The 14,974-nt window shown below is 38.1% G+C and overlaps 1 protein-coding gene across 1 annotated transcript in view; it reads left to right on the top strand.

Annotated features, from left to right (window-relative positions):
* LHFPL4 (LHFPL tetraspan subfamily member 4) overlaps positions 1 to 14,974 on the top strand; it is a 1,031,502-nt gene that overhangs the window by 892,218 nt on the left and 124,310 nt on the right. The window lies entirely within an intron of this gene.

Below are 14,974 nucleotides of genomic sequence, written 5' to 3'. Positions count from 1 at the left end.
CAGTGTTAATTCAAGAAGAGAGTGAAGATTATCAATCCGGTGAAGCCCACACATCCTGACTCATTCACAGAACGTGTATTCTTATATCCTTTTCTTATTCAGAATATCCCAAGGTGCCATCAGACACATTTCCAGCCCTTAAAATCGACCACCTACAAGTTGTGTCTCAGATATGTGTCTGAGAAATGGTTTATTTTAAGCTGAAACTAGAAGGCAGATTTTCCTACCAAAAAGATTTTGCTGTTAGTTTCGAAACTGTTGATTAACAATGCATATTGAACTTCTACTAAGAAAAAATATGGTAATATATAGGTATAGATTATATTTTATATAGATAGATAAATCTCTCTCTCTTTCTCTCTCTCTCATATATATATATATATATATATATATATATATATATATATATATATATATATATATATATAGTGTATATATATATATATATATATATATATATATATATATACACACACACACACACACACACACACACACACACACACACACACACACACATGCTGTGGAAATGAATGCATATGGGGCACGATCTTTATAAAAACTGCAGTTTTTTATGAACCAGCAAATCCAAATGCAAGTGCTTGCTAGGAAACATAAAAATCTTGCAGTTTACCTCGCTACACATCAGTACCTTAAACACTCTTTAAGGTGCTGGGAACAATCTCTGAAAGTAAGTCTCTTCTAGAGTTTTCGGGTGGATATATTTTTCTAGAGCCACTGCTCTTTTCACTGAGCTTCCTTCACAAAGGCAAGCACTCCTTTCTTAGACTTTCCTCAGCCCTCGTTTTATACATCGACAGATAATTGCTTCATTCAGTAGATGTACTCTGCCTGATACAAAAGGTTGTCCTCTGTGTTATAGTAGCATGCACAGTAAAAAAAAGAAAAAAAATCCTACTTAAAGTGACAGCAAAGTACCTCAATACAACAGTTTTCACTGACTATTCCGAATAGTTTTTCCACACAGAGGCTCATTTTGTGTCATTATTTACACATAATTACAATGTTTTGGGTTACAGATGTTAGGACTTGGAAAAGCCATCACAGTATGCGACAATACACACACACACACACACACACACACACACACACACACACACACACACACACACACACACACACACACTAGTGTAGCAATGGTGTGGCGAAGGTCACAAACGCACAAAAAATTAGGAGGTACAACTGAGAGGTCTTTTCTGCACCAAAATGCTGGTGCAGAAAGACACTTGGGTTTAGCAATTTATTTATCTTTTTATTTATTTATTTAATATTTTGCTCTTCACTTGAAGAGCTGGGCTGTGGATTGCCTACAGTACACTAGGTAATCAACCACACAGAAAGTCAAACAGATGAAGATTTTTTTTTGTTTGTTTTTTTGCTGTTCTGGTGAGACTTGGTGGTGTGGTTTTGTTGGAGGGGGGGGGGGGTTGCATGATTGGCTGGCTTACTGTAGGATGCTAATGGGCTTCCTACAGTAATAAAGACCTTTTTTTTCTTTTCTTCTTCTGGTTTAAGCTGGGGAGGGCATGGACTTAGTGGTACATGACTGGCTGATTTACTCTAGGAAGCCAATGGGCTTCCTACAGTAATCTAAAAGATGTTTTGTTTTGTTTTTTTGTTTGTTTTTGGGGTTATTTTGGGGGTTTTTTTTGCTCTTCAGCTGGGAATGCACACATTTGTGGGACTAGCCCAGGGCACTAGTTGAGCCAGCTATACCTCTACACACACACACACACACACACACACACACACACAAACTTGCTGCGATTCATAGCAGTACTAAAGTAGGAGAACATCACTATGCGAATCAGACATGTATTAGGCAATTACCATAAAGAGCAGTCTGAGCAAATGACCACATAATTAAGGAAAAGCATAGTGAGGGAGAAGCAGCACTAGGCCATTCTATGGCTGGAGCAGGTCTACAATAGGGCATATGAGGAACATCACACAAAGGCAGGCTACTGAGGCCAAGTCAATGCACACTCATGCACAACATGTAGTGCCACATAGGTACATATTCTGCTCATCTGGTACAAACAGGCAGCATAGCTGCCATCAGATAGACCACTGTGGGTGTGCACAGCAAATATGCCGCTGCTGTTTATCATGTAAATGAGTACATATGAAGAAAAAAAAAACAGAAAAGGGTAAAACCGGAAGCCGAGGCAAATAAACAAGGGTATCTATATGACATAAAGGATGGGAGTAAGGAAGGGTGTTTTTAAAGTGAAAGTTCCCCTGTTGTTAGTTTTACAAATGAAGGGAAGATAGGAAGGGTAATAAGAGATGGCTGTGGATAAGGTAGAAAGACAAGGGTAAGTAGCAGTGGCTGAAAGACAAATGCAGAAAACAAACTCAGGTAAGGGTGGTACACACACAAAAGGTGAGGAGGACAGTAAATGAGCACAAGCATACACAAGGTGGACAAGTAGTAATGAGGAAGTTGGACAATGAACAAGGAGTGGGAAATAACATAAAAGAGAAGGAAAACAAGAGAATTGTGATAGGGTGCAGTCCTGTAATGGCTGGATGCTAGGTCATGCCAGCCCAGAGGACAATGAACCCAAGCAGTACTCACCTGGGAAGCAAATGTTATGGACTAGCAGCTCCATCACTGGCTCAATGAGTAGGTTCTATCAGTCACTCAACTCTACAAGCCTCACCAAAAGGTCTTCCACATTGCCAAACTGGACATCCTGTTACTGACACACTTTGACAGCCATCATCCTCCACAACTGATGCCAGGAGATATGGGTAGACCCCCCTCTGGTCCACTTTCAGAAGAAGAGACTTTGGTTTCTATCATGAGAAGTGACCCAGGAAGGCATAGGTGAATCCTCCAGGTCTCCTACAGCAGGGAAACCATCACCCCTCTGCTGTGTGTGGCAGACCTGACAACCACTGGCCGCACAGCATCTGAGGCATCAGCAGGCACAACCTGAAGCAACTGCAGTCTCACCTTCTCCTCTTCCACAACTGGACCAATTGGGGGACAACACAATAGAGAAAAAAGTTACACACACATATGCTACAAACATAATTCTAGCTACAGTATACAGTGGACTAGCATAGATGTCATACACACCCCACTGCTAGGAGAAATGCTTACACCTTCAGCGACACCCAACCATGTCTAACACACCACAATGTATGTACTCTTAGGTATACATGTACCAACAGTTAAGATAGTCAAATACAGTGGTACAGAAAAATGCTTACATTTCCGACTCCCTCCCCTGAAAATCTGCCTCCCACTAATGAAGCAGGTCAAAGAGGCACCACCTAATATCAGTACACCGATGACAGTATGGTTCATCAGTAAAGATGATGCTAGTGGTATCACTCACCATCTAGCCAGTTCATGCTAGGCATCCACCTTCCATAGTGGGCCATCTTAATCACCTGGCACATGCTTCCTAAAGCTCCTATGCAGGAAGCACAGGAAAATTCTGCTCCATAGCACTCTGTGCTGGAGTTCTGCATTTCACAGTGCTAAAGATAGCCATGGTCATGCACTCAGTTCCACTCATGGAGCAAAATAGCAACCTCATCCCATGGTTGTGAACCAACTGCCGCACAACATAGCATTACACAGCAGAGCTACTGTATGTCTGTTGTGCTGTATTATGGTGCTAGGCAAACAGTATTGTGGTACAGTGTGTGCATTACTGGGGAAATAATGTATCATTTTGAGGTGTGATAAGGTCTGCTACCCCTAAAAGGTCATTTTTTTCTATAATGCTCACCCTGGTTAACATTATTGTACTTAGATAATGGGATAGCTGTTAAATTATTTTATAATTGTTTTTTGTTTTTTTATTACTAAGTAATTTTTATTGGAGGAAGCAAATTAAACCCAAAATATAAGTTATATAAGAATTCAGTGAATGCCCCCCCCCCCCACACACACACACACACACACACACACACAAAAATGGGCCCAGCAATTACAGCCACTTTCTTGACAATACACATCAGAGATATCTCAGTGTGAAAAATATCACACAGTGCAAGGCTCTGCAACCTCCCAGTCTGTCAACTGTTGCTGATTTTGCAGTACATTCTTGATTTTTGTCTCATATTTTTGCTCTGCCCCCCCCCCCCTCCCCCCAAACAAAAAAAAAACTTTTAATTTTCAGGTAAATCACTGAGGATTACAGTCAGGCAATAAAGCCAGATGTTATACTTTCATACTTCTTAATGTTCAGACAGTGTATGTTGAAGAAAAGCTTCTCATTCAATTTCCCTTTTCAGTGAATTAATGTCATATTTAAAAGTTGTCCTAAAGTTTAGGTCTTTCTCACACATTATTGTTGAATATGTCCAGAATTCTTAAGCAAAGAAGTTAAGAGTTACGTGCTCTCTCTTTCTCTCTCTCTCTCATGCTCATTCTCTCTTCCTCTCTGTCAGACAGACAGAGACACACCCACACACACACACACACACACACACACACACACACATAATTGCTTTATTTTTACTTTATTTTTCCACCTTGTTAAATATGCCTTTTGCTTTTTTAAACCTCACTTAAGGTGAAAGTAAAATGGTAAGTCCTTGAAAATGCTACTGCAGTTATTTTGCTTACTGAGGGTTTTATTATTTATTTATTTTTTCTTTTTAATTATTATTTTTTTTTTTTAATTTTTACTCTCCCCAAATGTCAAAGCTGTAGTGAATTTAAACATGATGGTGACAGTCGCTTGTCCCTCTCTAATACAGATGACAAGCAGGCGGGGTAGTTCATTTAGATATAATAACCAGAAGCAAACAAACAATGTATACATAGTTCGTTTAGATGCTTTATTGCATAGAAACACATCAAGATGGATAGCAGCATCATAAAATATAAACAAACTGATTAACAGGCAGACCTTACATACATACATGCTTACATCTCAACAGCTTACTACAAAATTGCAGTCAGGCTCACACGGGGTCAGTATTTATACACTCGTGCAAGCCCTTGGATAGCTTCTTAAAGGTACAGACACACACATTGATCTACATCCTCCCTCTTAAAAAGATTGCCCTTAGTAAAAAACAACATTTGACTTAGACATGCATTATTATAGACATTAAAAGCAAACACAATGTTCATGTCTAAGTTGCCATGTATCTATAACATGGTCAGGAGATATGACCGGATCTGGTAATATAACAATCTGGACTGAGTTTAGCAAAAGGGACTGTCTTCGGTGAACAACTCGTATCAGGTACTTCTGGATTCATCACAGGAATGGGAATATTCTCTGGAACTTCCTCTGGAACTGGAACACTGGACAACTCACTCTGAGATAAAGAGTTTTCTCACAGGCTATGTGCTGTGATATAGGCTCAAACACTGGCATCAAATGTTTACGATTCCGCCTAAACTCTACTCCTTGTGATTCCATAATACACAATCTCAGCTCTGGGCAAATATTCTTCATGACTCTAATCCAATCATAACCTTTGAATGTTTGCATCCTTACCACTTCTCCTTCTCGTAATGGATTGAGCGGGTTGCTTGTCTTATTATAGCAGAACTTCTGGGTCAAATGCCTCTTCAACAGATTGGTTTTCACTGACCTGTTGTTCTTAACACATGGAACCAACAATTGACTACTGACTGGTAATGTGGTTCTGGTTTGTCTTGACAAAAGTCTCTGAGCAGGTGAACCAAGATGTTTATCATGAGGAATATTTTTGAGATTCAAGAGATTCAGGAAAACATCACTGTCTCACTCTTCAGCAAATCCTTTAAAATGTTGGCTTGCAAACTGTGTGCCATTGTCAGAAATAACTTTGTGAGGACTTCCATGGACTGCAAAATGACACTTCATCTTAGTAATCACAGTACTAGATGCTAGGTTAAGAAGTAGGTCAATCACAAACCAATTAGAATAAGAGTCTATTAACACCAAATAATGTTGACCATTCCACTTGAAAATGTCAGTAGCTACTGTCGACCAAGGTAGTTCAGGAATCTGGTTTAGCTGAAGTGGTTCCTTCTGTTGATGTGGCTTAGTATTATTGCACACAGAACAAGATGATAGTACTCTTTCAATGTCTTGGGACATAGAAGGCCAAAATACTAGACCTCTCACCCTTCTTTTGGTAGACTCTGTTCCTGAATGATCACAACGCAAGATAGTAATGTACTCTTGTTGCAAGGACTTTGGAACAATCACTTTTGGACCTTTCATAATGATACCTTTGTCGGAAAAAAAATCATCTCTGTATGGAAAATAAGGTTGCACTTCTTAAGGTAAACTAGATTGCTTTGATGGCCATCCTTGATTGATAAAGTGGTTGATCTTTTGTAAAACTGGATCTGTGACTGTGTGATCTCTCAGCTCATCAAAATGTGTGGAAGAAAAATTTCTCACTTCCATGACTTCAAAACAAGGTTTTCATTCTCATGCTGTTCAGTGGTGTTTCTGGGCAGTCTGGATAATGTATCAGCAGGATAAAGAAGTTTGCCTTTCTTGCAGATAAGACTGAAATTATACTTTTGCAGTCTCAGCATCATACGTTGCATTCTGGCTGGAGCTGTATTCATAGGCTTTCTCAAGATAGTGACTAGAGGTTGGTGGTCTTTTTTTATCTAGATAGGTCTACCATAAACACTCACGGAACTCTGAACATGCAAACACAATTGCAAAAAAGCTCTTTCTTGATCTGAGCATACTGCATTTCACTTTGGGTAAGAGTTCTCGATGCATAGGCAACAGGTTGACCCTCTCATAGAATGACTGCACCTACACCGAATCTTGAATCATCACATGAAAGAGTAACTGGCTTGTGAACATCATAGCATCCGAGAGTTGGTGGACTAGCAATTCTCTGTTTAAGAACATCAAACGCTCTTTGGTGTTGCTCTAACAAAGACCATGATACATCTTTACATGTCGGCTCTCTAAGCAGTGCTGAAAGTTGGCTCAAGTCTGGAATGAACTTGCCTAGTTAGTTAATCATGTCAAGAAAATGTTGCAGGGCTTGAACATTGTCTGGAGTGGGCATCTCAAGAATGGCTGTTTGTTTAGATGGGTCTGGTCATAGGCCTGAATTCATAAATAAATGCCAATATAAGTAACTTCTTGTAACCTGAATTTGCATTTCTGGAGATTGAGCTTAAGATTCAATTGACATGCTCTATCCAGAACTTTTCTAAGGTTTCTCTCATGCTTAGCTTCACCATTACCTCCTATTAGTATGTCTTCTACTATAACAGCACAAGGACACCCAGAAAAAATGTGCTTCATTGCACGCTGAAAGACTTCACTTGCAGACTTTATCCCAAATGGCATTCTCAAAAATCTTTACCTGGCAAACAGAGTACTGAACATAGTAAGCAATGAGGATTTCTTGTTGAGCTGAATTTGGCAAAATTAACTCTGCATTTAAGACAGCAAAAAATAGTTGCATTTGGCATCAGAGCTGCAACTTTTTTGACTGTGCCCATCAGATGATGAGGTCTTTTTATTGCTTTGTTCAAATCTCGTGGATCAATACATATTCTGATGTCATCTGAGCTTTTCTTATGAACTACCACCATGGAAGATACCCATTCAGTAGGTTCATCTACTGGACAAATCACACCTTGTTGCACCATTTTATCTAGCTCAGCTTTGAATCTTTCCTGCATTGCTACTGGAACGTTCTGAACTGGCCAGATAACTGGACTGACATCTTGGTCTAACTTCATGGAGTACACAACTGGAAGCTTCCATAGCTTGTCTTCAAAAAGATCAGCATAGGTAGAAAAAATATACTGGGTGAAATTAGAGTAGTGGTCTTTTAAGCTAACATGATGGAGTTCCATGTTAAATAAAAGTCCCATTTTTCAAACTGTCTCTGAGCCCTAATAATGACTGGACGTGCCTCTTGACCACATGAAATAGCAAGCTGTGACGTCTCCCAGCAGAGTACCATGAAAGCACTACTGAGCCTTCAATCTGAATTTCTTCACCACCACAAGCAACAACTTCACACACTTTGCCAAATCAAGCCTTTCACCATGAAACACATTAGCAAATGTTTCTGCTGACATAACATTGCACTTGGAGCCTGTGTCAACTTTGAGCATTGTGGGTTTTCCATTTATCTGAACAGTACAAAATACTTCATTTTTTGCCCTTAAATCTACTGCATTGACTTTTCATAAAGTACTGACACACCATCAACATAAAGAGTAGGGTTGCAGCTTTCTAAACTGATCAACTCCTTCCTTAAAATGTTCCCTTTTAATGAAAGAATGTGGGCCTTTTGATTTACAAAACTTTTGAAATTATTCTACTTATTGCTTCTGTGGCACTGCTGACCAAAAGCTAAATATTTTTCCCATTTAGATTCATGATTTCCACCACAATTATGACAGCTGGCGATGAAACTGGATGGGGTTCAATGCTTTGAGTTTGCTGACTCATTCTTATGCTTCAGTGAAACTGTGCAAACTCTGGAATTTTCTGGCAAGCTCTGGGGTTTACCAGTGAGTACTGCAGGGGCTACAGTTGCTGCCATGTCCTTGGGCCTGTTTCTTTTAACCATGTGCTGCATATTATCAACATGAGCTCTAGAAATTACTGGAAGCATGCATCTCTCATTTGTAAGCATATTTGTGTGCTTTTCTGTGAGCTCGTATATCTGACAAATCTCAATGGCCTTATTCAAAGTTGTCACTGTCATGAAGCAAAATCTTTCTCACAGCATTGTCTTTGATACCACACACAAGTCTGTCTTTTATCAACTCATCCCTTAAATCACCACATCTATACATTTTAGCCTTATTCCTCAAGTCAGTTGTATATGCTGCAAAAGTTTCACCAGGATTTTTATCCCTTGTGTAAAATAAGTGCCTTTCCATTGTAACATTTGTCTGGGGGTTACACATTTCTCTAAATTTACATTTTAAGCACTCAGGGTCCTCCCTTGACTCAGCAGGTACAACAATATGAAAGATTTCTCCTCTGCTGCAAAGACAGCAGGTGCGTACACATATGAATGCTCAATTTCAATAGCTTCTGACCTAGCTAAATTAAGCAGAATAAATGCCTTTGTATGGTCATCCTTATCAGAAAATGCAGCCTGTATGAAAATGTCATACTCTTGCTCAAACACTCTCCAGTTCTCTGCAATATTATTGTCAAACACAAGTGCACTGGGTTTTCGAAATCCATCAGCCATGCCCACAAAGTATACAGAAACATATTGAAAATATGCCCCTTGTAATTATATACATACAAACTGTTCTGTGAGCTTGTAATAACATTCAAATGTACAATAAACTCTTCAAAATACTGTGCTTTGCGAAATATGCTCTGAAATGGCTGTATTTTGTGAAATAACTTTACTGTAATACTGCACAAACATGCGAACACTTTATACACTTCTGATAACGCAGATATTTTTAATTAATATGAAAAATACGTGCTTAGCAAAAATGCGATAGTTTTCTCTTATTTTGTTTGTTTTATGCAATTTGGACTTTATTTCAAACATTTTCAGTAGTAATTTGAATATTTTATCAATATCAGATATATCGATTTATTTGAATATTTTGTTTAGATCTTTCTATATGCCTCGTTTCATATTTTGTGAATAAGAAATTATTTGAGCAAGTTTTAACATCTGAAATTTGTTTCTGACACCATGTTTCTCATCCCTCTCTAACATAGCTGACAAGTATGTGTAGTCAGTTTAGATGCTTTATTACATAGAAACACATCAGGATGGATATCAGCATCAGAAAATACAAACAAACTGATAAACAGACAGACCTTACATACACACATGCTTACATCCCAACAGTTTACTACAAAATGGCAGTCAGGCTCACACATGCTCAGTATTTATACATTCATGCAAGCCCTCAGATAGCTTCTTAAAGGTACATAGACACATTGATCTACAGTGACCATATTTGCTTCATGGCGGCTTAATTTGTTGCTGTAAAGTGGCAAACTTATTTTTTTTTACTATGTGGTATCTGCATATTAATACATTGCTGGAGAACATTTGTGTGGATTACCCATTATCTAAGGATGAATAAAACACTGTGACATAGTGCTTTAGGTATACACATGCTCTATTCATGAGCATAGTTGTGACATGCTTCATGGTCACTGTGACATGCATGGCTAGTACATTGCACAATGGCAATGATTCACAGTGGCACTGACTAGTTAAATTAGCATTGCCAGTGTGCTTATTACCTCTTGTTAGAACAACATAAATTGATGGTGCCATTCTGCACAGCACCACTCATTACTGTACAACCGTGGAACAGAGGAATTTCAATAAACATTCTGCAAACATGGAGCTTTACAGATATAGGGAAGGAGCTCTGCTTGGTGAAGTACCTCAAAAAGAACAACAAACCTCATGGTGGATGTTAGTGACAACAAGGCAGACATTGTGGTCTATGTGTAACTTGAAATCCATTGCACTGGCATGGCAGGATACCCCCTGGCTGTTTGGGCAACTATTTACGATGGAAACCCTGTGAAGCACATGCCCCAAGTTGTATGAGACTCCAGGGCTATATGTTGAGACATGACTATACAATGCAAAAGGGAAGGTTGTCCATAGCATTAATGGCAGCTGATAACCAGGGGCATGCAGGAGGAGTGCTCTGTTGCCATAGATATGGGCATCACAAAGTATAACATACATACCAACAATTTTACCGACCACATTTCTTAACACAATCCTCCATCTACAGTCATTAAACAGTGCAAGTCTCCATAAAGCATGGATCTAAAATGAAGAGTGCTTTCTTGTTTTACTCAGTGACAGATCTGTCGATACTAGCCCCCTCACAATTGTTAAACATTAATCCATGTAGGAACTTTGCATAGCAGTTTAATACTTTGTAAGTAAATCTAACTTAACTAAGATCAAAGCAAGAACTATGTATTATTTGTAAATTACAGCAATTGAGAAGAATGTTTCTTAACCTTTAAGAATATCCAAATCTTTGGTTTAAAATACTTCACCATTTTACCACAGCCAGGTAAGTGTTGCTGAAACATCAAAATTAAAATATGGTGTTGTTTCACCACAATATAGTCCAAAGTCTTGCAGGAGACATTGTCAATGGCCATAGATGTTGATCTTAACATTGCAACTTCTCTGTGCTTGCTACAAAGACTAATTAAATTAAAGAATATTTTAAAAATCAGGGTTATACCTTTTATCCTACATTTCTTCATTTTCTTTTTTCTTTCGCTATTCATTCTATTTAACTTTTCATTTTTCCCCCTTTTTCTGTATGTGTCACACATAAACATGCTTTAAATAATTAACTGAAAGGCTATCACATCTGGGAGGAGACTACTGTTTCACAGCTGTGAGCTTCAGAAGAAACGGGCTCTTTCAATGACAAACATCATTTTGGGTAGAACATGATCACTGTCTCAAGACACAGTTAGTTTTGTTTCATCAAAGTGTGCAACTCTTAATGAATAAAAGAACAACACAAAAAGGAGAAAATAATACACTAACAGAACAGCAGAACTTTATATTTATGCAAGGTCATTTTGACAGGTGATTTTAGCCATGCAATAAAATGAAAGAAATATAAGTTTACAAAAAATAAAATAAAATAAAGGCAGTAATGCAGATTCTCTCTTACACCAAAATAACTTTCTTAACAAAAGGCAAAAAAAAACTTTTTGTTCAAAAGCCCTACACCCTCCACAAACAGGGAAGTATCTATTTCTAAAGCAGTCCAATAATTCCTTTCTGCACTGACAAGAAGGAGGAATCAAAGTCCATAGCATGGATAAGCTCTTGAGTAGATTCCCTCCCAGACCTCTATCAAAAGCAGGGTGATAGGAGCAGCCACTCCAGATGCAAAATGTTAGGAAGCCTGATCAGCAATGGCAAGTGAGCAGAAGTTCAGTACCAGCAATGCATTGTCACCATTCAGTAAGTCACAATTTGGCATTATGTCAACCTTTGAAGAACTTTTTTTGTACCTCATCTCTAGTTTCCAAAACAAGCAAAGAGATCCTCAATACAGGTAATGCTGCTCAACACAAATGGTCCACAAGAAAAGAATAGCAGCAACCACCAATAAGAAAATGTCTGTTTAATAACACAATAAAAACAATAAATGAATAAAATTTCAGCAAAAACTGTGATGAGCGCTTTCGGGCTGTGCCCTTCATCAGATAAATTACCCACTTTCAAAAACACTCATTTAAAGAGAATGGCAGCCAATCAGTGCTCAGTATTGAACCCGCCTTTTCTTAAGGGCAGGTTTTAATGGAATGACATCATTGAGTCCTGAATGTTTGTGTGCTGTAAGTTCCACAATCCATTTAGCCTCTTCACACTCAGTATCGTTCACTACATCCCCACCTCTGATACTTTTCATCACATTCCAGATAACCAACAATTTAAAATAATGTCCCTCATGATTGGATATATGTCTATACAGGGCTTTATGCTCATTTCTGTACCCTAATAGCTGATAAATGGTTCAGTGTCCTAGTCTTAAGCATGCAATTCATTTTCCCTACACAATAGCAGCTGCACGCTTGACAGGTGGCAAGATAAACACTGATGGTCCTGCAATTAGCTTTAGCAGTAAAATGATACACCTTACCTGTAATAGAGTGAATAAAGCTAGTGTCCTTGTTGATTTATCTACACGGCTTGCAGGACCCACAAGGTCTAGTCCCTTTCCTGACCTCAACCTGTTGATGATCTCTTCTTCTTTCATGACTCAATAAGTCTTTTAAATTTGCATTTCTCCTGAAGCCAAAACTGGGTTCCTCCCCCACAATCTCCCTGATCTTCTCATCAGTTAGCAACATTTTTCAATTTTGCCTGACTATATGGCACACCCCATGAATATTGTTACTGTATGTAAACATGAGTCTTACTTTACTACCGCATATCGGTTTATTACTGACTTCCGCAGCCCTTTCTACATTCTGTCTTAACCATGGGCACATTCTGCCCTTTCTAAAATCTCTCTGGGACTGTGTGATCTTTCATACCTTCCTTTCACTGTAGCCCCTATTTATAAAATGTCCTTCCAAACGTGTAACTTCTTCCTCAAAATTATCTTCCTCCGTGCATAGTCTAGAAACTCTCCCTAAATGCCCAGTGATAATGTTGTCAACTATACACCTTGGATGCATACGATCTTGTGTCAACAGGCTGTTCTTCCAGCACTCTTTCCTAAAAAGGGTCGTCTTAAACCCCACTTTATCTTGCATTATCCTGACATCCAGAAAATCTATAACTGTCTTGGAAAAACTAACAGAAAACTTGAGGAAGGTAGTAGTCGATTCTAAGTACTTTACAAACTCCAATAGTTCATTTTCTTCCCCTCCCCATAGCTAAGAAAAGGCCTGTTCAATATTGAGCACTGATTAGTTGCCATTCCCTTTAAATGAGTGTTTTTGAAAGTGGGTATTTTATCTGATGAAGGGCACAGCCCGAAAGCGCTCATCACAGTTTTTGCTGAAATTTTATTAATTTTATTGTTTTTATTGTGCTATTAAACAGACATTTTCTTAGTGGTGGTTGCTGCTATTCTTTTCTTGTGGACCATTTGTGTTGAGCAGCATTACCTTTAGTGAGGCTCTCTTTGCTTGTTTTGGATTTGGTTTTGTGTATGGAGACCTCACTCACTATGGAGAATGCAATGAATGTGATGAAGGAGAGGGACAATGCACAACTGATGTTTCCATCTGTATGGGTGGATAAGGTTAAAAGGAACTTGGTTTCTATTGGAAATCCTCTGTTACAATTGCATTTACATGTCACTACAGGATGGCAGTTTTCAGGATCCGTGAGTACAAAGCAAAATCCTGTGTTTAAAGAACTTTTGAAGGAATTTACTAATAAGGTAAATAAATTGAAATGACTGCAGTGGCAGCGTAATAATTTTGAAGCGTGTCTACAGTTTGGAGTAGTCCCGAGGGGCATGAGGATTTTTTGCATGCCCACACAAGGGGAACATTATCCAGAGCTTCTTGCCAAATGGCAACAGATTAATATCAATACCATTTTCTTGTATATGTGGCTGTTATTGGAGTTTTTTTCTCCAGAGGAACAACAATTGAGCAAAGAGGTTGAGGCTTTACAGCAGCAACTTGAAAATGAATTCACGGAAGAAAGGTATGTTAATCGATTAGATAATGTGTATTGTACCTTCTCCATTATTGATCAAAAGTTACAGCAGATAAAAGTGAAGAAACTACAGAGAGATTATAATGATTTTATGACAGGCCAGATTTTTGTCTGGCCAAGGGAGAACATCAATAATACCAGCCAACTTACAACAAATAACACCAGGAAATCCAAATAGCAAATTGGGTTTATTGAGAATACGTGAAGTTGAGCACTTTCTTCCCTATCCTTAGGGACTTCCTCAGAACAATGATTAAACAACAACCCAGCCCATAAATACCCTCACCCCCCTGGAAAAATTATTTAATTAAAATACAATTAAACAATTAAATTCTCATTTCACTACTAAAACATAAACTTATACTAAAAACAGTAAATGCTTAATAATATGTTGCTATATATAAAACATCTAAAATACTATCTAAAATTTGCTGTTTAAAAAGTATATATGTTTACAAGCAAGCAAATATTAGAAAATACTTCCTAAAAGAACTTATTGATGTACAGGTCCATGAATTAACATTAATAAAAAAAACTATTACTATTAAAATGTTAAGTACAATCATATTATACCTTAAAGTTTGTTGTTGTATAATTTTGTAATCCAGTAAATAAATAAATCACCCTTGAATGTGCTTCAACTTTGAAAGCCATGCTATGTTAATGTTTTCATTTATACCAGGGTACTGTGTGGCATCCAACTTAAGTTGTTACCTTAACTCACACACAGCTAGATGAATATCTGTGTTTTTTTCCTTTTGTATCTTTGATCAGTTGTTGTACAACCATAAATTTAAACACATGCTCGGGGTTTTGA

The sequence above is a fragment of the Protopterus annectens genome, chromosome 7.part0 (genome assembly GCF_019279795.1).
Source record: "Protopterus annectens isolate FY-2018-M chromosome 7.part0, PAN1.0, whole genome shotgun sequence".
Lineage (NCBI taxonomy): Eukaryota > Metazoa > Chordata > Ceratodontiformes > Protopteridae > Protopterus > Protopterus annectens.
The sequence above is the reverse complement of the archived record's forward strand: the minus strand, read 5'-3'. Positions and strand labels throughout refer to the sequence as shown.